Source organism: Dendropsophus ebraccatus, chromosome 7, assembly GCF_027789765.1.
Source record: "Dendropsophus ebraccatus isolate aDenEbr1 chromosome 7, aDenEbr1.pat, whole genome shotgun sequence".
Taxonomy (NCBI): Eukaryota; Metazoa; Chordata; class Amphibia; order Anura; family Hylidae; genus Dendropsophus; species Dendropsophus ebraccatus.
This window is the reverse complement of record NC_091460.1, coordinates 126,539,668-126,560,157: the sequence shown is the minus strand read 5'-3', so window position 1 is coordinate 126,560,157 and position 20,490 is coordinate 126,539,668.

Genomic DNA, 20,490 nt, shown 5'->3' with positions numbered 1-20,490 from the left:
CCGCACAAAAACCTTACATGTCAGTTTTGTATGGCTGCTATTTATTGAATAGCGGCGCAGAGAACCTGACAGTTCCCACAATGGAGCATGTGGCTCCGGACGTACACTCCATTGTGTGAAGTAGTGAATTGCGTCCGCATCCGAATCCACCAGAAATGAAGATCATCTTGAGTAACACCAGTTACAGAACGGCCGGTGTTATACGTAATGTGAACCCGGCCTTAGGCTATGTTCACACGTGATAAGGCACATGACCCATGGCTCTATTTATTCCTATGGAGCCGTCAATAAAGCCAATGGAAAGAGCCGAGTAAGCTGGAAGAGTGCCTATTTGGCTCTTTCCGGTTGCTCAATCGGAATGAAGTGCCATACCTGCGACTCTATTCATAACAAATAAGCCAGGGACCAGATATAAAGATCGTTTTTTTTTTTCTTGAACAACCTCTATAATGCAATCAATTTCTGTACCTTAATAGATACTGGCCCATGTAGGTTTGTAATATCCCACTCAGCAAAGACTTTTTACCACCTGTGTTGCCCATATGTCCTCACAGATTGTAAGCTTGTTTACTTATTTTATTGTTTTTTTCTTTCATTTATATGTTACTATTTAATTTTCTTCATATTTATACTCTTTGAAACTTTGGCACTGTAATTTACAGGTACTTTGGAATATAAATTATTATTATAAGAATAGAGAAGAAAATCATAATTATTATTATTGCATTATTGCATTTTAACCAATTTTCACCCCTGTAGTCCCTGTATCTAACTGTTACTTTTATCTGAGCTTTCCTTTCATCGCACTTCAACTTGCTCAAATTCCCCAATCCCTTCCATAGGATTCTATAGGCAGCATGTAACCTGATCTAACGGTTAACTTCCCGATGCATTTCTCAGATGGAAAAAAAATGAGATGTAAACAGAGCCTAATATATACAGCCTTGTTTCCTATAATTATATGATTTATTTTAAATATAATTATATTAACACTAATCTACAGAGAAATATATTTCTTCACATAAAAATTAAAAGAATTGTTTTTACACAGCAAATTAACGTCTAAACCCATAATTACGTATTCCCATAAATTATCTTTCACGTATTTTTCTTTTACAGCTTGCTAGAATGGAAAAGCTCCCAAACAGCAAAAAATATTATTCCAAATGTGGCCTTAATGACAGCATTATGAGATATATCATCATAATTAAAGGACAAGCAAAAGCAGGAAAGGAGAACAGAAATGATTAGATAACTGGGTAGCAACCAGCTGCAATTACAGGACACACATTAAAGTCTCTTTAGAAATATTACAAATCCCTGACCAACTTTTTTTATGTAAACGAGTTTGGTGATTGTTGCTGTTTTAATAGGTTTCTTTGCATTCAAAATGAACGAATGAAGAAAAATACATATTCGTACTGTGTTAGCCAGCAGGTAGAAAAGATAAGATGAAAAGTCCTCAGTAGCAAACAACCAAAATATGTTAGGCTATGTTCACACAAAGTCCAGCTTTGTGAGTCTGAAATAACGGACGTCATTTAACTATCTAGCCTGTCTAGTACAATGATGGCTGTTGGCACATTATTCTAGTTTGGTTATACTTATTGGCCTTTGGGTGTGTCTTAATTGAAAGTTTCATTGAATTTAATAGTAAAAACAATGAAAGAACGGCGGAAAAAAGAAAAGCTGTGTGTGAACAACTTAAAAATAACGTCCTCTGTTTGCAAAACACGTCCAAAAATTACTGTCATGATCATTATTTTGGCGTCTGCGGAGATAACATCCGTTATTCAATCCATTGTGCGCATTGGACGTCCGTCTTTTCATTGACTGCAATGCATTGCATTGCAGGCAGTTAAATCGCGGCAATAACGGACGTTATTTTAAATTGCAAAAGTGGCCATGTTTTCTCTATTTTTGATGTTGTGTGAACATAGCCTTATAGTGTTAGGTGTAAATGCCCAAACAATCTAGAAACCTTGCCATTTGATATTTTTTTGTCATCCAGCCATTAAAACGTATCACATGCTAAGGATTATCTAAAGAAAGGGATAGAAGAGGAAACTACCTTGTACGATTCCCTTGTTTATTTTAGTGTAGTGATGTATATAGCTGGGTTTAACAATGATGTTCTCTAGCTGGATGGTGACAACAGCTACTTTAGTGAAATGAATGCAATGTCAGACAACTTACCAATACTTTTACTGCTTAAATGCAACATTAGATATAACCGGGCAGGGCCAAGTCCAGGTTTTTATGAGCTCTTGGGTGACAGAGTGTCACAGCCGCGGCGGCGTCCCGCGTTCCGGGCCGCCGCCGCGACCGCTTCCTGCCCCATGCAGCAGCCGGTGTCCATAGTCGGGGACCCGGCGCTGCTATCACCTCGGCCCCGGGGGGCGCCTCACCTCTCCACGCTCCTGTCTCCCGCTGTGCCGGCCGGCGCGCGCGTCCCCGCCTCCTAGGGCGCGCGCGCGCCGGCTGTCTCAGATTTAAAGGGGCAGTGCGCTCCTAATTGGTAGTTGCACCTAATCACTCCCTATAAATCCCAGCATGCCCTGTCCCCTGTGTTGGAGCCTCTACATGCTTCCCATAGCGTTTGGCCCAGCTCCCTGTTGTTCCTGATACCTGTCCGCTACCTGGTCCCTAGTCCTTGTTCCTGTTTCCTGCCCGCTACCCAGTCCCTACTCCTAGTCCCTGGTTCCTGCTTCCCGTCTCACTGCTGTTCCCGTGTTCAGCCTGTCACCTGCGGTACGCCTACACGCCACTGTCAGTACCTACTCCTGCCACGCCTCGCCTGCCGTCACCAGCAACCAAGCCAGGGGTAGCGACCTGGGGGTCGCCTGCCGCAGCAAGTCCATCCCGCCTTGCGGCGGGCTCTGGTGAAAACCAGCGGCCCCTTAGACTCCGCTCCCTGGTGAGGTTTGTGCCATCGCTGGTGCCGGTCCAGTGGATCCACTACTCCGGGCGTTACAGTAGGCTCCAACCATGGATCCCGGCGAGGTGCCCGATCTCCGTGACGTCGCCAGAGTGGTCACTCAGCAGGCGCAACAAATCCAGAAACAGTCACAGCAGATCCAGCAACTCACTGCCGCCTTACAGCAGCAGACTACTGCCCAGCGCACACCACCTCCTGACGCTTCTTCTTCACTCCGACTGGCCCTCCCAAGCAAGTACTCTGGGGACTCTAAGTTGTGCAGAGGATTCTTGACTCAGTGCACCATGCACATTGAACTTTTGAGTAGTCAGTTTTCCACCGAGCGCTCTAAAGTGGCTTTCATCATCAGCCTATTAGAGGGTAGAGCCCTGGCCTGGGCCACGCCACTGTGGGACCGTGATGATCCAGTTGCTGCCAATCTCCGGGCCTTCCTATTCGAGTTTCGCTCCGTCTTTGAGGAACCTGCCCGTGCTTCTTCAGCCGAGACTGCTCTCCTCAACCTCTCTCAAGGCAGCTCCTCTGTTGGTGACTACGCCATCCAGTTCCGCACCCTGGCAGCCGAATTGGACTGGAACGAGGCCGCCCTAGTGGCCACCTTCAAGAAGGGCCTGTCTAGTCGTGTGAGAGACGTGCTCGCTGCCCGAGACCTGCCTACCTCCCTGAACGAACTCATTCTACTGGCCACCCGAGTTGATACTCGTTTTTCGGAGAGGGAGGAGGAGGTTCGGCATGAACATTTACTAACCCGTTCCCGTCGCCATCCCCAGCTGGCGCCGGTTTTCCAGAATCCTGACCTTTCGATGTCCCAACCCTCTCCTGAGATTCCTATGCAGGTGGAACGGGCTCACCTGACGCCTGATGAAAGAATCCGGCGCCTGGAGCAGAATCTCTGTCTCTATTGCGGGGGTTCCGATCACTTCCGGCTGGGATGTCCCCTACGTCCCCAAACATCCGGAAAATGCTCGCACCTAGGTCCGGTGGGACAGGTGTCCCTAGGTGTGAATGCCACCATTCCAAGTCTGTCTATGCCAGTTTCCATCCGGACTCTCTCAGGACGAAATCATCAGACTACTGCCTTCCTCGATTCTGGGTCAGCAGGCAGTTTTATTGCGGCAACATTGGTCCAAAGATGGCGGCTACCCGTGACCCGACTAGCCAGGCCCCTGACTATCTCCTCGGTCACAGGCGAAATTCTTACCGACCGTGTGTATTACCAGACCGCACCTTTAGTCCTCCAGGTGGGTCCTTTACATCAAGAAAAGATATCCTTCTACGTCCTGCCCCATTCTTCCCCCGCGGTCCTCCTGGGACTCCCGTGGCTGCAAGAACATGCCCCTCAACTGGACTGGAGAACCGGGGAGATTCTCAGTTGGGGTCAGGACTGTTCCAACCAGTGTCTCAGGTCACCTCAGACCAAGTGTACTATGTCGTTTCCTGTCCCAGCCAAGCCTCTATCCGACCTACCGGCAGAAGACCAAGACTCGGTGGATGCCTTCTCTGCCGAGGTGTACCCTCTCTCCGTACCCAAGACTAAGGTCGGGTCCTCTCACCACCGGGAGAACTTACAGAAGGTCCTCGTCCACAGACCCACAGTCCCTTGCCATGTTTTACCGCCTGATCGCCTAGCACCAGTCGTCACCTCCTCGCTTCGGAGAGTACCCCCCGGAAAGACTCATGTTCACCCTGCGCTTCGAAGAGGTATTTTGAAGTGGGGTCATTCCTCGTTGGAGGCCGGGCACCCTGGAGTCCGTAAGACCGGCCAACGGATCTCTCGCCACTACTGGTGGTCCAGTTTGTTTCAAGATGTCAAAGACTTTGTGGCTTCCTGTGCCATCTGCAGGCAAGAAAGAGGGGGAGGCCAAAGGGGGGGGGTACTGTCACAGCCGCGGCGGCGTCCCGCGTTCCGGGCCGCCGCCGCGACCGCTTCCTGCCCCATGCAGCAGCCGGTGTCCATAGTCGGGGACCCGGCGCTGCTATCACCTCGGCCCCGGGGGGCGCCTCACCTCTCCACGCTCCTGTCTCCCGCTGTGCCGGCCGGCGCGCGCGTCCCCGCCTCCTAGGGCGCGCGCGCGCCGGCTGTCTCAGATTTAAAGGGGCAGTGCGCTCCTAATTGGTAGTTGCACCTAATCACTCCCTATAAATCCCAGCATGCCCTGTCCCCTGTGTTGGAGCCTCTACATGCTTCCCATAGCGTTTGGCCCAGCTCCCTGTTGTTCCTGATACCTGTCTGCTACCTGGTCCCTAGTCCTTGTTCCTGTTTCCTGCCCGCTACCCAGTCCCTACTCCTAGTCCCTGGTTCCTGCTTCCCGTCTCACTGCTGTTCCCGTGTTCAGCCTGTCACCTGCGGTACGCCTACACGCCACTGTCAGTACCTACTCCTGCCACGCCTCGCCTGCCGTCACCAGCAACCAAGCCAGGGGTAGCGACCTGGGGGTCGCCTGCCGCAGCAAGTCCATCCCGCCTTGCGGCGGGCTCTGGTGAAAACCAGCGGCCCCTTAGACTCCGCTCCCTGGTGAGGTTTGTGCCATCGCTGGTGCCGGTCCAGTGGATCCACTACTCCGGGCGTTACACAGAGCCTTAGTAAGCCCCTCATCCTCATCAGACACTGACACACAGCACTTAAAGCGACTCTGTACCCACAATCTGACCCCCCCCGCCAAAGCACTTGTACCTTCGGATAGCTGCTTTTAATCCAAGATCTGTCCTGGGGTCCGTTCGGCAGGTGATGCTGTTATTGTCCTAAAAAATAGCTTTTAAACTGGCAGCCCTGTGTTAAACGGCCATGGCCTACAATATCTGTGCCCTAACTTTGCACCACCCCTCAGTCTCTCCTCTCCACCCTCTTCATCATAAGGAATGCCCTAGAGCATTTTCTCCCGTCTGAACATTACACAGGTGCCTTAACGATCCATCCCATGTGCCGTGCTGATACAGGTGAGGAGTAGGAGACAATCTGCCTGGAGCATTCCTAATGATAAGGAGGGTGGGGAGGAGGGACAGAGAGGTGGTGCCAGCCTAATGCATACACAATCTAGGCCACGGCTGTTGGGCAAAGGGCTGCCAGTTTAAAAGTAGTTTTTTAGGAAAATAACTGCATCACCTGCAAATCTTGGATTAAAAGCAGCTATCCGAAGGTACAAGTGATTTGGGGGGGGGGGCGGTCAGATTGTGGGTACAGAGTCGCTTTAAAGCTCAGTCTTTTCCCTCTTCCTCTCTGTCAGGCTGTTCTCCACACTGTAAGATTGAGGACCTTCGGGTCATGTGATCAGGTCCTTTACCCTTTTCACTCTCTGTACAGGTCCTGCTCTGCCTCCTTTGTCTTCGGATTTTAAGCCCGCTCACCCTGCACTTTAGTGAGCAGCCTGGATATTAGAAGACCGCCCCCCTCCCTCTTGGCCTCTAGAGGCTTGTGGGCCCCGGCACTTGCCCAAGAAAGACCTGTGCTGACACCAACCCTGTAACTGGGTCACATAAAAGTTGTGTCCAGTTCAAACTTCTACCAGAAAAGAAATAAGAGCATGGCCAAGGAGAGACCAAGCCCTGGCACTTCCCAACTTAGCCATAAAGCAAATCTGTACCCCACCCCATCGCTGGTACCATTTCTTGTGTCAGTCCATGCATGTTTTCCTCCTAGTTCTGTAGGAAGGGGGAATGCCAGAAGAAAAAAAACGGACGCCATGGATTGACTCAATTTATATATATATATATATATATATATATATATATATATATATATATATATATATATATTTTTTATTTTTTTTTATTTTTTTTTTTAATTATTTTTTTTAAGGAACAATAACTGTTCGCATGTCTAATGATGTTAAATATTCTTACAAATGACAGTAATGTTTGAACGGTTTAATCACAGGTCTGCTATGTATACCAGGTCTATAGATTTGAGTATAACTTCGAAAACGCCAAGGCTTAAGCCAGCAGTGAAAAGCCAGTAAGCTCTGCAGCACTGTGAGAAAAAGAACAAGTAGACGGTTACGTGAAGCAGTGAATCTATCTTTCCTAGTTAGTAAATTTAGTTTGAGAATCTCTCCAGATGATCTACAAATTTTAGAGTTCATTTTATTTGGATTGCATGTATCTAATAATTTGGAATATTAGAGATTGTGCACACATTGTAAAGCTATAAAGGCTTCTAGCATATTATTATGTTAGGGCATGTAGTAAATGAAGTGTAACAATGTAATCATAGACACACTATTAATTACTGTTTATCCACCAGAATCTACCGGTTCAGCTATTAGCATTTATAATTAATTTATAGCGGTTGGAAGGACTCAGTAATCTCTAACATACACTTGACAGATGTTGAAGAAAATGTGTTACCTTGCCAACATAGCTATTATAAGGTTTGTCTCCTCTACTTTACATTATTGAGTTTTCCCTTTCAGAGACTTTCACTATTAATTCTAGTAATATAGCCCACAGTTATCATAATATGCTGAATATAGCTGAAGATATTTCACTATTTACTACCAATGGATAAGAAATTTTTAAAATGAATACAATTTAAAAGATTAAAAATGATAGAATAGGGTGACCTACTTTATTTCATAAAGAATTATTATTTAGGTAAAACTATCAATTCCAGAAGATTGAAATTTTTCAGACCCTTACAAACATTGAGTTATGTTAATGTCAACTGAGTATCTGTCAGGGGCTGTCTGGCTCCCTGCATCGCCAAAGCGTGCTGGTGGCCCCTTGCCGACAGCGCCCTTGACAAACGGACCAGCCCCAGCCGAGCAGCACCTATGTGGGATATTATTAATCACTGACTAGCGGCCGGCACCGCCAGTCAGCTTGTGGTTTTGGTCTGGGGCTGGAGTCTCATCCCCAATCACGCCTGGGACTGGGACTCCAGGTCTCATAATTATTCTTCCCTGCCTGCAATAGAGCCTCATACCCTGAGTTAATTCTTGACCTAGCAATTGTTCCTGATTTGTATTCCTGGTTCCCTGACTTTTTGGCATTTGACTATTTGCCTACCCCTTGGATTACGTTTTTGTACCGAGCAGACCGCTAATCGCCAACCCTGACCTCTGACCTCATTTATTTGTATTTGTCTTGTCCATGTTTAGTGTCACATCTGCATAGGCTAGGGACTGTCGACCAATTGTCTACTGCCTCCTAGTGGATCCTGCTGCTCACCAAAGGCACAGGGAAAGGTAAGTTAGTACTTGTAATCAATTTCCCCCCTGGCCCTGCCTGCTGATGGATTTTATAATCCCCCAGACTTCTTCTTTAAACATATATGACTTCCCACTGGGGGCGGGCTGACCCGCCTCCAGTGCTTCAGCCCCGGTACCCCTGGACTGAACGGCACCGTACATGGGAACCGGGCTGCGCTTTCCTGCACCGGCCCCGATCTATCCGAAGGTCCTGTTAAACATAAAGTAAACATATTAGCTTATTTATGTGGAATGACTATCACGACTGATTACACCCTTTTTATACTTACTTGAAGTCTTTTTATTAACGAGATAATTGCTCACAATTAAGTTAATAGTAAGGTGGGAGTCAACTTAAAGATTACCTGTCATCAAAAATAGCTTTTTATGCATTATCAGATATGTTGACTGATGACAGTGCTGAGACGCACTGTGATCAGGATATATAGCTAAGGAGAGGACGCGGCAGCAGTGCGATGCACTCCCCGGCCGGCCACTAGTTCAGTATGTTTAATCTCATAGACTTACATGGTTGGAATATGCTGTTACAGAGATACAGCCTGGGAGTGAATGGCACAGCTGCCGCGCTCTCTGCCCCCTCCCCAATGAAAGTTTAAATCACCCTCTTCCACATTTTACTAATAAAAATATGTGAACTATTTTTAAAATAAACATACTTGTTATCGTAGTGCTTGGAATTGACCTATTAAAATATAATAATAATGTCCCCACACAGTGAACAGCGCAAGTGAAGAAATGGGGGGGGGGGGTTACACACACCAGGATTGTTGATTTTTTTTTTAGTCTGTATAACAAAAAAATACGATAAAAAGATCCCCCTTACACCAATAAGATGCCAATAAAAACTATAGATCATGACCGACCACATAGGTAAAAACAATAAAAATATTTTGGCTCCTAGAAGGCAAGGAGGAGAGCACTGTTGCAATGTGACCTGTATATTGGTGCATTACCGACCTGCGGTCATGTAAGGGTTAGTGATCCCAAATGTACCAATGTCTATACTTAAAAAAGATCTAACAAATTGTCAAAAAGTTCATGGGCTGATTAATACAGTGATTTATGTTACTCATGTTATTTACAGAAAGATGTTGCTCACCTGGACCAGGCTTACAGAAGGGCCTCCAGATGGTGGCGCAGCCAATTGCATTCAGTAAAAAAAAAAGCCACTAAAACCAACCCATGTAAATGAGCTAATGGTACTCAAGTGGAGTATAAAAACTATAACATTTTATTCTAAAAACAGGTACAACGCATTGCGGCTCCTAAAATAACTGTGGAGCCTTCATCAGGTTCATGAAGCGTTTTCCCCGTCTCTCTTTTTCGCTACTCATGTGATTTGTAATATTACACTAACAAACTCTACGAACTTTGATTACATTATTTTCCTCACTCTCCTGGGCACACAGAAACTCATAATGGGAGATTTAGTATGACCTGCTTTTTATAGATCAGTCTTAAATCAATGTAAATTACAGTAAGAAACATCAAAGTTCGGTACCTTGTCTTTAAAGTGTCTCTGTCGTTATAACTTTCAAAATCTAAATCAACAGTAGATGTGATATGAAGCAAGTTTGCAATTTACATTCATTATTTTAGTTGTTGTTATCATGCTGTAAAACAAAGCTGTACTTACCAGAAATCCAGGTCCAGTCTCCTGAAGGCAGATTTTGTGACTTGTGCTGCTTGAAAAAAAGAGACTAAACACAGGAATTCCGGCCAGTACAGAGAGTCACGGCTCAATGTGTCCATCAATCACATGACTGCCTTCTCTCTGTGAGCGCTTAGATGGCCTGGGATACACAGAACTTCCTGTTTTCTGACTGTTTCCTGCTTTTAAAAAAAAAAAAAAAAAAGTCAGAAAACAGGAAGTGTTGTGTTTTCCATGATAACTAAAAAAAAAAATAAAATAATGAATGTAAATTGCAAACTTGCTTTATATCACATCTACTGTTGATTGAGATTTTGACAGCTATAACGACAGTGACACTTTTAAGTCAAAAAATAATTGCTCATACCAGATGTATATTTGCACTGCTTTTCGTACCGTATTCCGGTTAAGAAATTAATACATTTGTCAAAATATTGATGACCATGCCCCACCTATGAAACTCCACCCACTTTTCTTGCCACCTTTCAGGAATAAAAAGTTGCAAATGATATGGCCAGTGCTAGCAATTCACAGAGCAATCAGCCAAGGCTGCGCTGATTACCTAAAATTTGTCCGCTATTTCTGAACGCATAATCTTTCCACGCTTTTACTTCGGTAATCAAAGCCACAAGCACATTGATTATTTAATTACACAAAATCAAATAAAATATATTTCTTCACATTTGCCTAAACATGAGAATTCTCTTGATAAAACCCTACTTTACAAATCATTTTGTTAACCTGACCGCATATCATTACTTCCTTCATTACCAACTCCCGTATTAGGCTCCCATTGAATGTGTCATGGAGCTATAATTCACGCTGACTTGAAACTGCCTTTAGTAAAGATGAGGCTAATGGATATGGTGCTGGGCTGTAAAATGCATAGTCACAGCAAATGCTGGCAAACTGCCGCGAGTGTTCATTAAGTTTGCAGCTGCATCGGAAATTATAACAGCCCAAAAGTTAGAAGGACTAAATTGTACTATAAAATAAAAGGGCAACTCACATATAAAGAGATGTTTTAGACAGGAAATTATAGGCATACAGTTAACATGGCGAAAAAAAAAAAAAAAAAAACACATTAAAGCAAATTCTATCACTCACCTGCAGTGTTAACGTTTTTAGAAAAACTACACCAATGCTATAGTGAAGTTTTAAAGAGAAAATAATGACATATTTTATTCCTGAAATTTCTCATTCGAGTAGCCCGAAAGTTTTTCCACCCTTCTGTTATAAATGTCACTACATTGTTTCATCAGTTAGAATTCTCATAAGTATAAACCACACCTACAAAATCTCTCTTGGATGACTTGGCATTGAATGATAATAGCTTTTTAAAGGGGTTGGCCACTTTATAGTAATCTTTTTCAGAGTACCATATTAAAAAGTTTATGCAAAGCCATTTAATGCGGCTTATAATGGGAGGTTGTTTCTATTTCTCAAGGTGTATCATTAAAGAGTTATAGGCCATGTTCACACAACGTAAGTTTAATTGTTGCAAATCGGCAACAACAGCCGTGACTAATACTAAACTTACATTGTGCTGCTGTTAGAGGGAATCCCAGCCAGAGTGTATGTACAAAGTATACACTTCAGCCGGGATTGCTTTATTGAATAGCGGCTGCACATCCCTTAAGGTCACACAATGGAGAGTGTAGCTCCATTGTGTTCAATGGACAATTGGGATGCGGGCGCACACTTCAATTCAGCACAAATGAAGATCATCCGGCCGATACTGCAGTACCGGCCAGGATAATCTTCACTAATACGGGCCGGTGTTTCAAGATGTGTTTTGGGTTACCTCCATTGAGCGGTCTTAAGGTACCTGCTGATCATCTGTTAAAGGGGTAGTGCGGCGCTAAACAATTATTCACTAAATAACACACATTACAAAGTTATACAACTTTGTAATATATGTTATGTTAGTGAATCGCCCCCTTCCCCGTGTTTCCCCCCACCCACACCAGACCCGGAAGTGTAGTGCTCTATACATATTTGCTTCCTGCCGACCCTATCCACCATCTTGTGCCAATTATGTCATCTTTGGACGGACGGACGAACCGCTCCGACCGTCCCTAGTGCCGGCCGCCCTCTGCAGCGTCATCAGCTGCTCAGCACAGTGAATAATTGTTTAGCGCCGCACTACCCCTTTAATATGCCTTCTTAGGATCAGGCGGTTATTTATGTCTTGGACTATACTTCAATATTTGCGGATAGTCTTGGACTGACTAGGGTACCCTGCCTTCTGTGCTAGGTAATTGTTGCATAATGATACTTGTACACACCTGTAGTTAAGAATTATATGTTATGTTTATTAAAAAATTAAAAAAAAAAAGTTTATACAATTATAATTTATAATTACTCACAGTTGCTTTCAGTGTGCCCCTTAGTGCTCCTATACAAGGCATACATGGTCACGTGATTGTCTATGCTCAGCCAAATTATGGATGGGATCACTGTCTATACTCCTGAGGATGGCATGGTAGGGTGATGTGTTCCTTCATAAAAGCATTGTGGGAAACAGCTGTAACAACTGCAAATCACATAAACTTTAATACAGTACTCTAAAAAAAAATAACTAAAAAGCAGTCAACCCCTTTGAGGAATAGTACTGTATAAGAAAGAATTATTCATACAGGCTAGTGGAAAGGCTGATCATGGTGGCTCTTATATACCATACTTTCCGGTGTATAAGATGACTTTTTAGCCCTGAAAAATCTTCTCAGAAGTTGGTCGTGGTCATATACGTCGGGTATGGTTTCCCCATACGGTGGCGGGGCTCAACATGGCCGCATCCACACCGCATGGAACGACCACTGTAAAAAACAGTTTCCCAGCCTCCGCGCGTCTTCTGTCCCGTTCCCGGCCAGGCACTGTGACGTTCATGGGCTGAGTCGGGGATCCCCAAAGCTCTCCCCAGCAGCTGACAGTCTCATCGGAGAAGCTCAGAGACGCTCGGCTGCCGGGAGAGCTTCAGAAGAATGACAGAGGCTTTGGGTACTTCTGGAGCCTCCGGAAGCCTGTTTCATTCTTCCGGCAGCCAAGCGTCTCCGATGAGATGCTTGGCTGCTCGGGAGAGCTTCGGGGATCCCCACGCAGTCAGTGTACGTCACACTGCCTGCACCGGGAACGGGACAAGAGGTGGGCAGAGGCCGGGAACGGACCCCAGGGGAGTTAACTGTTTTTTTATTTAGCTGCAGTTAACATTTTCTAGCGTATAAGGCGAACCCCTGACAATCTTCTTAAAAGTCAGGGGTCGTCTTGTACAACCAGTCGCCTTTTACGCCAGAAAATACGGTATGTATATATATTTATATACCATATAAAAAAATACACAGGGAAACCAATGTTTTCCAATTAATATTTATTCAATAAACCAAGCCAACAAAATACACTCAATTCCTGCTCGTTGCCCACTTTCAGCCCATGCTATTATACACAGACAGCAATTGGGGGAGGGGGGCGGTGTGCTGCGGGAGGTACTTCCTATAAGGTCCTTAGATCATCCAGGTGGCTGGGTCTGCTGCAAGCGCTTCTATTTCATGGAGCGATGTGCAGCAGAACGTCGCTGTCGTTATCGTCATTTTTCAACCTATTGAAAGACCACAATCAGCCAACACTGTGCATGTCGGCTGATCATGGTCTTTTAACTGGAGCTATTACACCAAAGGATTATCATCTGGAATAGCCAGTAATCAGCCAAGTATGGTCAATAATCATTTAGTGTAAAAGGGCCCTTAGTTACCATAGCCCTTATAGCTGCTGGAAGAGCAGGAAGCACTGAAACACAAACATGGGTATTGCAGTGTAAATGGGCAGCCATTTTGATTCTTTTAACAGCATTAAAGGGGTTATCCAGGCAACAAAAACAATATTCTACACCCCCCCCCCCCTTCCCAATACCACCCTATGTCTATTATACATGTATAACCTATCTTGCATCAGCTCTGCTACATCATCAGCTAGTATGGAATACATACTGGGATGATTTGATGCAAAATCAGTGGAAAAAAAAACTGTTCTGTGTTTACTGTGCAATAATTATGACAGCAGTGGGCAGGGGGGTGAGTACGCAAATGGACCAATCAGGAAAATGCTTGTAACTCAGGATGGGCAGCAGCTAGAAAGACAGAAGACAGATCAAAATACAAAGATTGACTTGGTGAGTAAGACCAGCTAGTATTTCATTTTTTTTGCTCTTAGGTGGTTAACCCCTTTAGGAATGGCAATTATTTTACAATTAACAGTAAATGCTGCCTTTGGGTTTATATTATTATTATGGACTTTGGAGACATACTATAATGGCCAAGCTGCATCTTTCTACTAGCACAAAGCAATAATATCTACATTTTACTAAAGAAAACAGTTAAGTAAAATAATATTTTTTGTCTTTTCTTTTTAAACTGTCTTTCTTGTTATACCCAGATTTATGAAGCATGTGTTTGCCAAATTACACTTCACAGTTTTCCACTATGGCTCCTGGTTTATACAAATTGAATGAAAAGCTGCTAGCGCTTTTTTAATTTGTCTGGTTTCACACAAATTTAGTAAAACCCAAGAATATGACTTCAAGTGCATCACAGTTACATTGAATATATGTGACCTGCATCCAAAAATGAACATATCGTTATAAACAAAAGCAGTGGGTATAAAAGTACGAGAGGGCCTTTAGGAATACTGCGGTTTACTAAAGCATCTTGTCTAATTTAAAACAGCAGATATAAAAGTACATAGCATTCTCCATGGCTTTCTACGTACGCAGGAGAACGTAACCAGAATGTGGATAAGGGGCACATAACAGTTACACATATTAGAATTTAATTACCTGTACCTTCCAAACAGAATATACTTTATTTTTTATAATGAACTTCTGAACTGTATCTACTTTATCCTGTTTTTGTCTTTTTTTCTCTATTTTTACCTCTATTCAGTGCAGAATACAAGGACTTAACAGGTATTAGCCTTTGTACTTAGAGGTTGACGTCATAAAACCTCAGTGACTACAACTTGGTTTGCATGCATCGCTGCCTTCCAAATTGAGTTTGTTTTTGCTTTTAATCCATTTTAGGATTTCATGGTTACATGTGATTAGACCTGCCCTTATCTATTTTTTCGTTGTTTTGTGCAAAAGTAATAAAAATAAAGAGTTATTATTGTACTAAAGCCGTGGTTAAAGTAATTGATCCGAACAAATTTGAGCCGTTTCTACAAAGCATTTAAAGTCCTCTTGGCCTCCTAGCAAATCCTTGAAAATCTCTAATAACAAAGGAATCTTAAAGCAACCAATTAGTTCCTGAACAATACATAAAGATATTTTTAGTTTGTCTTAAATCCTATGTAATGATTCCGAGAGTGTTGCTTTTTATCTGGTTCAGTAACACTGAGAAAAAAGCAAAGATTTGGAAGGCAGTGTTCCTAGAATCTTTGTATTCAAAACATACATTTTTAATTTACTTTCCTTTTAAATACTTTTATTAAATTTTCATTTAAAATTGTAAAATGATTATACTAACAGCATAATGAAAAAAAAATACTTAACCCCACATATACTTAACCCCTTCACTATATGGCTATATACGTTCCTGCTGCACATACCACGTGCAGCAGGACTGTATATAAACGTTCCTGTCTAAGAAGAGGTTTAAAGTGTGCAGGGCCGTTTAAATGGGATCGGCCCTGCACACATTAGAGTCCCCAGACCCGTTAATGACAGGCAGCTGTGGTCCCGCAGCTGCCTGTCATTAACCCTCTTAACGTTTCAATAAGATTTTACCAGTTGTTATATGGCTCAGTGGTAGAACGGCAGGATCGTCAGGTATGTGATATGGGCTTGATGTCCATGCAGACCATAGTGAGTCAAAAGAATTAGTATTGCCTCTGCCATATGCAATTAACCCTCCCCAACACCGTGATGCAGAGTGATTAAGGTAGTCAGCAGGCATGGCTGCGGGGGTCCTGATCACATGTGCCGACAGGCGGGGGTAAGCCACTAACCTCCATCTTGTCTGATCTTCAATCTGCTCAGTCTCTGAGGCAGACTCTGAACAGATTGCCGATAATACTGATGAATGCTGTGCTATGGCATAGCATAGATCAATATATGCAATCAGAGCATTGTATATATAAGTCCCCTAAGGGACCTATATATGCAATGCAAAATATGTAAAGAAAAAAAAAAGTTTTAAAACGTATTTTTTTTTTTTTTTTAAAAAGCCCTAATAAAATGTCCCAATAAAATTTTAAATCACCCCTTTTCCCATTATACAAATAAAGGTATTAAAAAAATAAACATATTACATTTCGTAGCATGCAGAATTGTCCTATATATTAAACTATAACAATATTGTTCCTGCACGGTGAACAGTGTGAATGAATAGCGGCGGAAAAAACACCAGGAATGCAATTTTTTTTTAAATTATATATTACAAAAACATAAACATTTTTCTCTTACACCAATATGAACCAATAAAAAGTAGAGATCATTGCGCAAAAAATGACACCCCAACCAGCCCTGAAGGTGGAAAAATAAAAGCTCTATGCCTCTTAGAAGACGAGGTCGGGACATTGCTTTAGTTTGACCCGGGCATCAATGTCACTAGCATTTTTTCCCCATAGACTTAAATGAGGGTTCGATATTCGATCAAATAGTCGAACATCGTGGTCTGTTCAATTCGAATTTTGAATATTTCACTACTCGCTTATGTCTATCATTATAGTTGAAAAGTTGTACTAAGCCTGCAGGCATTACACAAAGTAATATTGTGCTGTAGATGTAGATTTTTGTCCTCCAAAAAATTGTGTGTGCAAGAAGGTATACACATCCTGTAGTTTTGAAAGATAAAACCTTTTTTTTGCCCAGGCATGCGTCTTTGATTCTTACCCGGGAAAGTGAGAGATTAAGCATATTTAGCATATTTTCTCTGGATTAAGCCTCGAAGGAACCCTTTACATGAATTGAGAATCTGTGTGAACTGAGTTCTATGTCACTGCATACTGTAAGTAGTTTCATAGTGATTTTGAAGGTGACCGATTCCCTATAACCATGAATGGTGACAAAGATATTTTAGCATTGTTATTGCTGTTATTATGACTCTGAGAGTTATACAAATCACCAATATACATTTATTGCGGGAAATGCTTATAAAGTGTTTTTTTCCCTGCACCTACTAATGCATCAAGGCTTCCCTTCCTGGATAAAACGATGATGTCACTTCCTGGATAACATGGTGATGTCACTTCCTGGATAAAATAGTGATGTCACCCAACTCCCAGAGCTGTGCGGGCTGTGGCTGCTGGAGAGGAGGATGGCAGAGGGATGCTCAGTGTCCCTCCAGTGCCCTGTGTCCCTCAGTGTCCCCCTGCCATCATCCTCTCCAGCAGCCACAGCCCGCACAGCTCTGGGAGTCGGGTCGTGACATCACCATGTTATCCAGGAAGTGAAGCCTTGATGCAGTAGTAAGTGCAGGGAAAAAAGTACTTTATGTGCATTTCCCATAATAAGTGTATAATGGTGATTTGCATAACTTTTGGGGGGCAACACAATACTTTAATAAAAATTTTCACCGGACTTCTCCTTTAATTAAATTTGAAAAGTGAAAAAAATTGCAAAAAGTTTTTCCTTGTAAACAAAGACTTATATTTACTTAATATAAAAACAATTCAATACCATAGATACCAAATGATGAATTCTTAAAGCGACTCTGTACCCTCCTCATCATTAGGAATGCTCCAGACAGATTGTCTCCTATTCCTCAGCTGTGTCAGCACGGCACATGGGCTGGATTGTTAAGGCACCTGAGCATTGTTCAGACAAGAGAAAATGTTCCAGTGGCATTGCTAATGAAGAGGGTGGGGAGGAGGGCAAAGGTGGGGTGCAAAGTTAGGGCACAGATACTCCCCTTGGGCACGAGGCTGAGTGTTTAAGAGTTGTTTGTTAGGACAATAACTGCATCACCTGCCAAACGGACCCCAAGACAGATCTTGGATTAAAAGCAGCTATCCGAAGGTACAAGTGGTTTGGGGGGGGGGGGGGGGTCAGATTGTGTGTACAAAGTCGCTTTAACACACTCCAATCTTTGTCCCCAGTGTCTCTAGAAGATATTCTTCATGAAGTAGACCTCTAAGTACTGTAAACTTCCATTCAACCTCCTTGCCCTCAAGTAAGCCATTCTTGGGTCTTCTATCTCTCTGCCCTCTTTCACCTAGAAGACAGTGCTTCCTCCAGCCTGGAGACTCTTATGATCAAAGACCTGTTTTGTTATTTCTTCATGTTGTTATCTTCTTATAAAACATGCCTATTCTTCATCGTTTTTCAGCTGTACCCACCTCTTACCTTTGGCTGTCGGTATAAGGTGTATGGGGCTCTCCATCAAAAAATGATGTCAGTGGAAATAGAGCTTGGGCATGATGGAAAATCCTAACCCAATCCCTTTGTTATTGTAGAGATAAGTCCCAGCTAGAACTCCCTGGCTGTGCCGAACATTCCTGTGTATCGGAAAGATAGGGCCGGATGGGAGATAAAACTGACGTCCAGATAGTCATTTGGCTTTCAGTTATTCAAGGTGTATGCCCACCTTAGGTTAGCATCTGTAAGAGATACCTGGGAAACTCAAAGAATACATGTCAGAATCAATGTTACCAATTATCCTTCTTCACACTGATAAGGTTAAGACCTCTCAGACATTCTGCCAATCTCTCCACTCTCAATGTTTAATTTACAGTTTAAAAAAATCCTATAATTAAATCATATTATAAGTCTTTCATATCCATATGAAACAAGTGCATAGCAGTAATGCAACTAAAAGTAATCTATATAATTAATGTGTAAATGTCTTGATATTTACAATGTGGTGCTGTAGTTTTTGCTATCTATTCCGTCTATGCCTTTATAAGAAAAACAATATTATCCATGGAAACTGTGCTATTTTTGTGATATCATAGCCCTCGCTTCACGGTAACATGATCACGTGAACAAAATATAAATGGACACGTTGAAATAATCAAACAAGTATAATATAATAGCTTATATGGATCCTAATAAAATTATAACTAGACATGAATGGGGAAAAAATTACAGTAACCAATGAATAATCCAATGGAACACATAACTTTCACAACAGTTTCTCAATGTCGTTATGTTTGTACATTGACATTTTGTTAGCTATTGGTTACTAGCTATGTAATCAATTCTCTCCCAGATAAAATTAATTAAAATGTCTAACTAATTGTGGTTAATTTTTGAGCTAAAATACATCAATATAATATTTGATTTCTCCATCCATCCAAGATAATTCAATAAGACAATTTACACCTAGATAAAACACATGAAAGTTAAAGGAACTTTATACTTTTAGATACATACATATTTGTAACAAGCATGAATATATGTTAAGTGAAAATGTGATTCCCTGGGGGAAAGAAAAAAATCATATATATATATACTATATATATGTTTTTTTCTCTCTCTCTCTCTCTCTCTCTCTCTTTGGTTGTGGATAGTCATGAGAATAAAAAGCTCCACCCAACAGCTACTGATTGGCAGCTATCTATCCATGCTGTGTATAGGCAGATAACTAACAATCAGCAGCTAGGAGGAGAGATGTGGCAAGAATCCTATTCTCCTGCATATTAGGAGAACGGCTGAACAGAATGATGTAAATAATACACCAATCTGTTCAGCATTTCTGTCAGCAGTTTATGCTGCCCTCATTTAAGGCAGCATAAACCTAGTGACAGATTCCCTTTAATGTTATCATGTTCAGCTTGCCTGCACATTGGGATTAATAGCAGAAAAATGTCTGGGTCTCCTCTTATCAGGCCCCTTTTACACCCCCTCCCCCAAAGCCTTCATTCACTCTTAAAGACTGCTCAAGTGTGCCTCCAGACAAATCAGATCACTAGAGGTATCAGGTGGCAGAGGCTCATATAAATGTATGGTAAAGTAGGGAAGCAGCGTCTGGAGAAAAACCTGAAGTAGTTTATGTACACACACACTTACACACACAGCTTATCTTGAAAAGCCATCTGAATGGATTGGTGCACTTTAAGTGTAAAATAAAAAAATAAGATTTAATTCCGCAACTAGTAAGGTTGCACAACCTTTGCTCTATTAGAGCTCTGGGGTATAAAACGAGAGAGTTGTGAAGTAGGAGACTGGATCCAGTTTTTCCCGGCACCCAGGAAGGAGCAGTGCCGACTGACAAGCCAATTGTCGAGTTAATGAAGCGGTTTGATTTGTTATTACTGTTAATTCTCCCATGTCTACTTTTGCACACCTGTCATTAAAAATAACTTTTGACATGTCATCAAGCATGTCAAAAGTTATTGATCCTAGAGGTTCTTTATGAGACTTGTTGTTATTAGAAGATATAGCTGGAGAGAGGGCATGTAGCACTCCCTGGTCAGCCACTAATTCCAACAACGTAGCCTCAAAGTCTTACAATGTCGGAAATTAGCAGTTACGGAGATACCGCTGGGGAGTAGATGACACTTTTTTAATGACAGGTACTCTTTAAAGTGTCCCTGTCATTTAAGAAAAGTTTTAACATGTCACTAAGACTTGTCAAAAGCTTTGATCAGTCGAAGTCTGAGTGTTCAGACCCCAGTGACCATTAGTATGAAGAGGAGAAGTATGTTACTGAGAGCTTCACTTCTGGCTCGATGCAATCTCTGTCCAGTTGCAGGAGACGGTCACA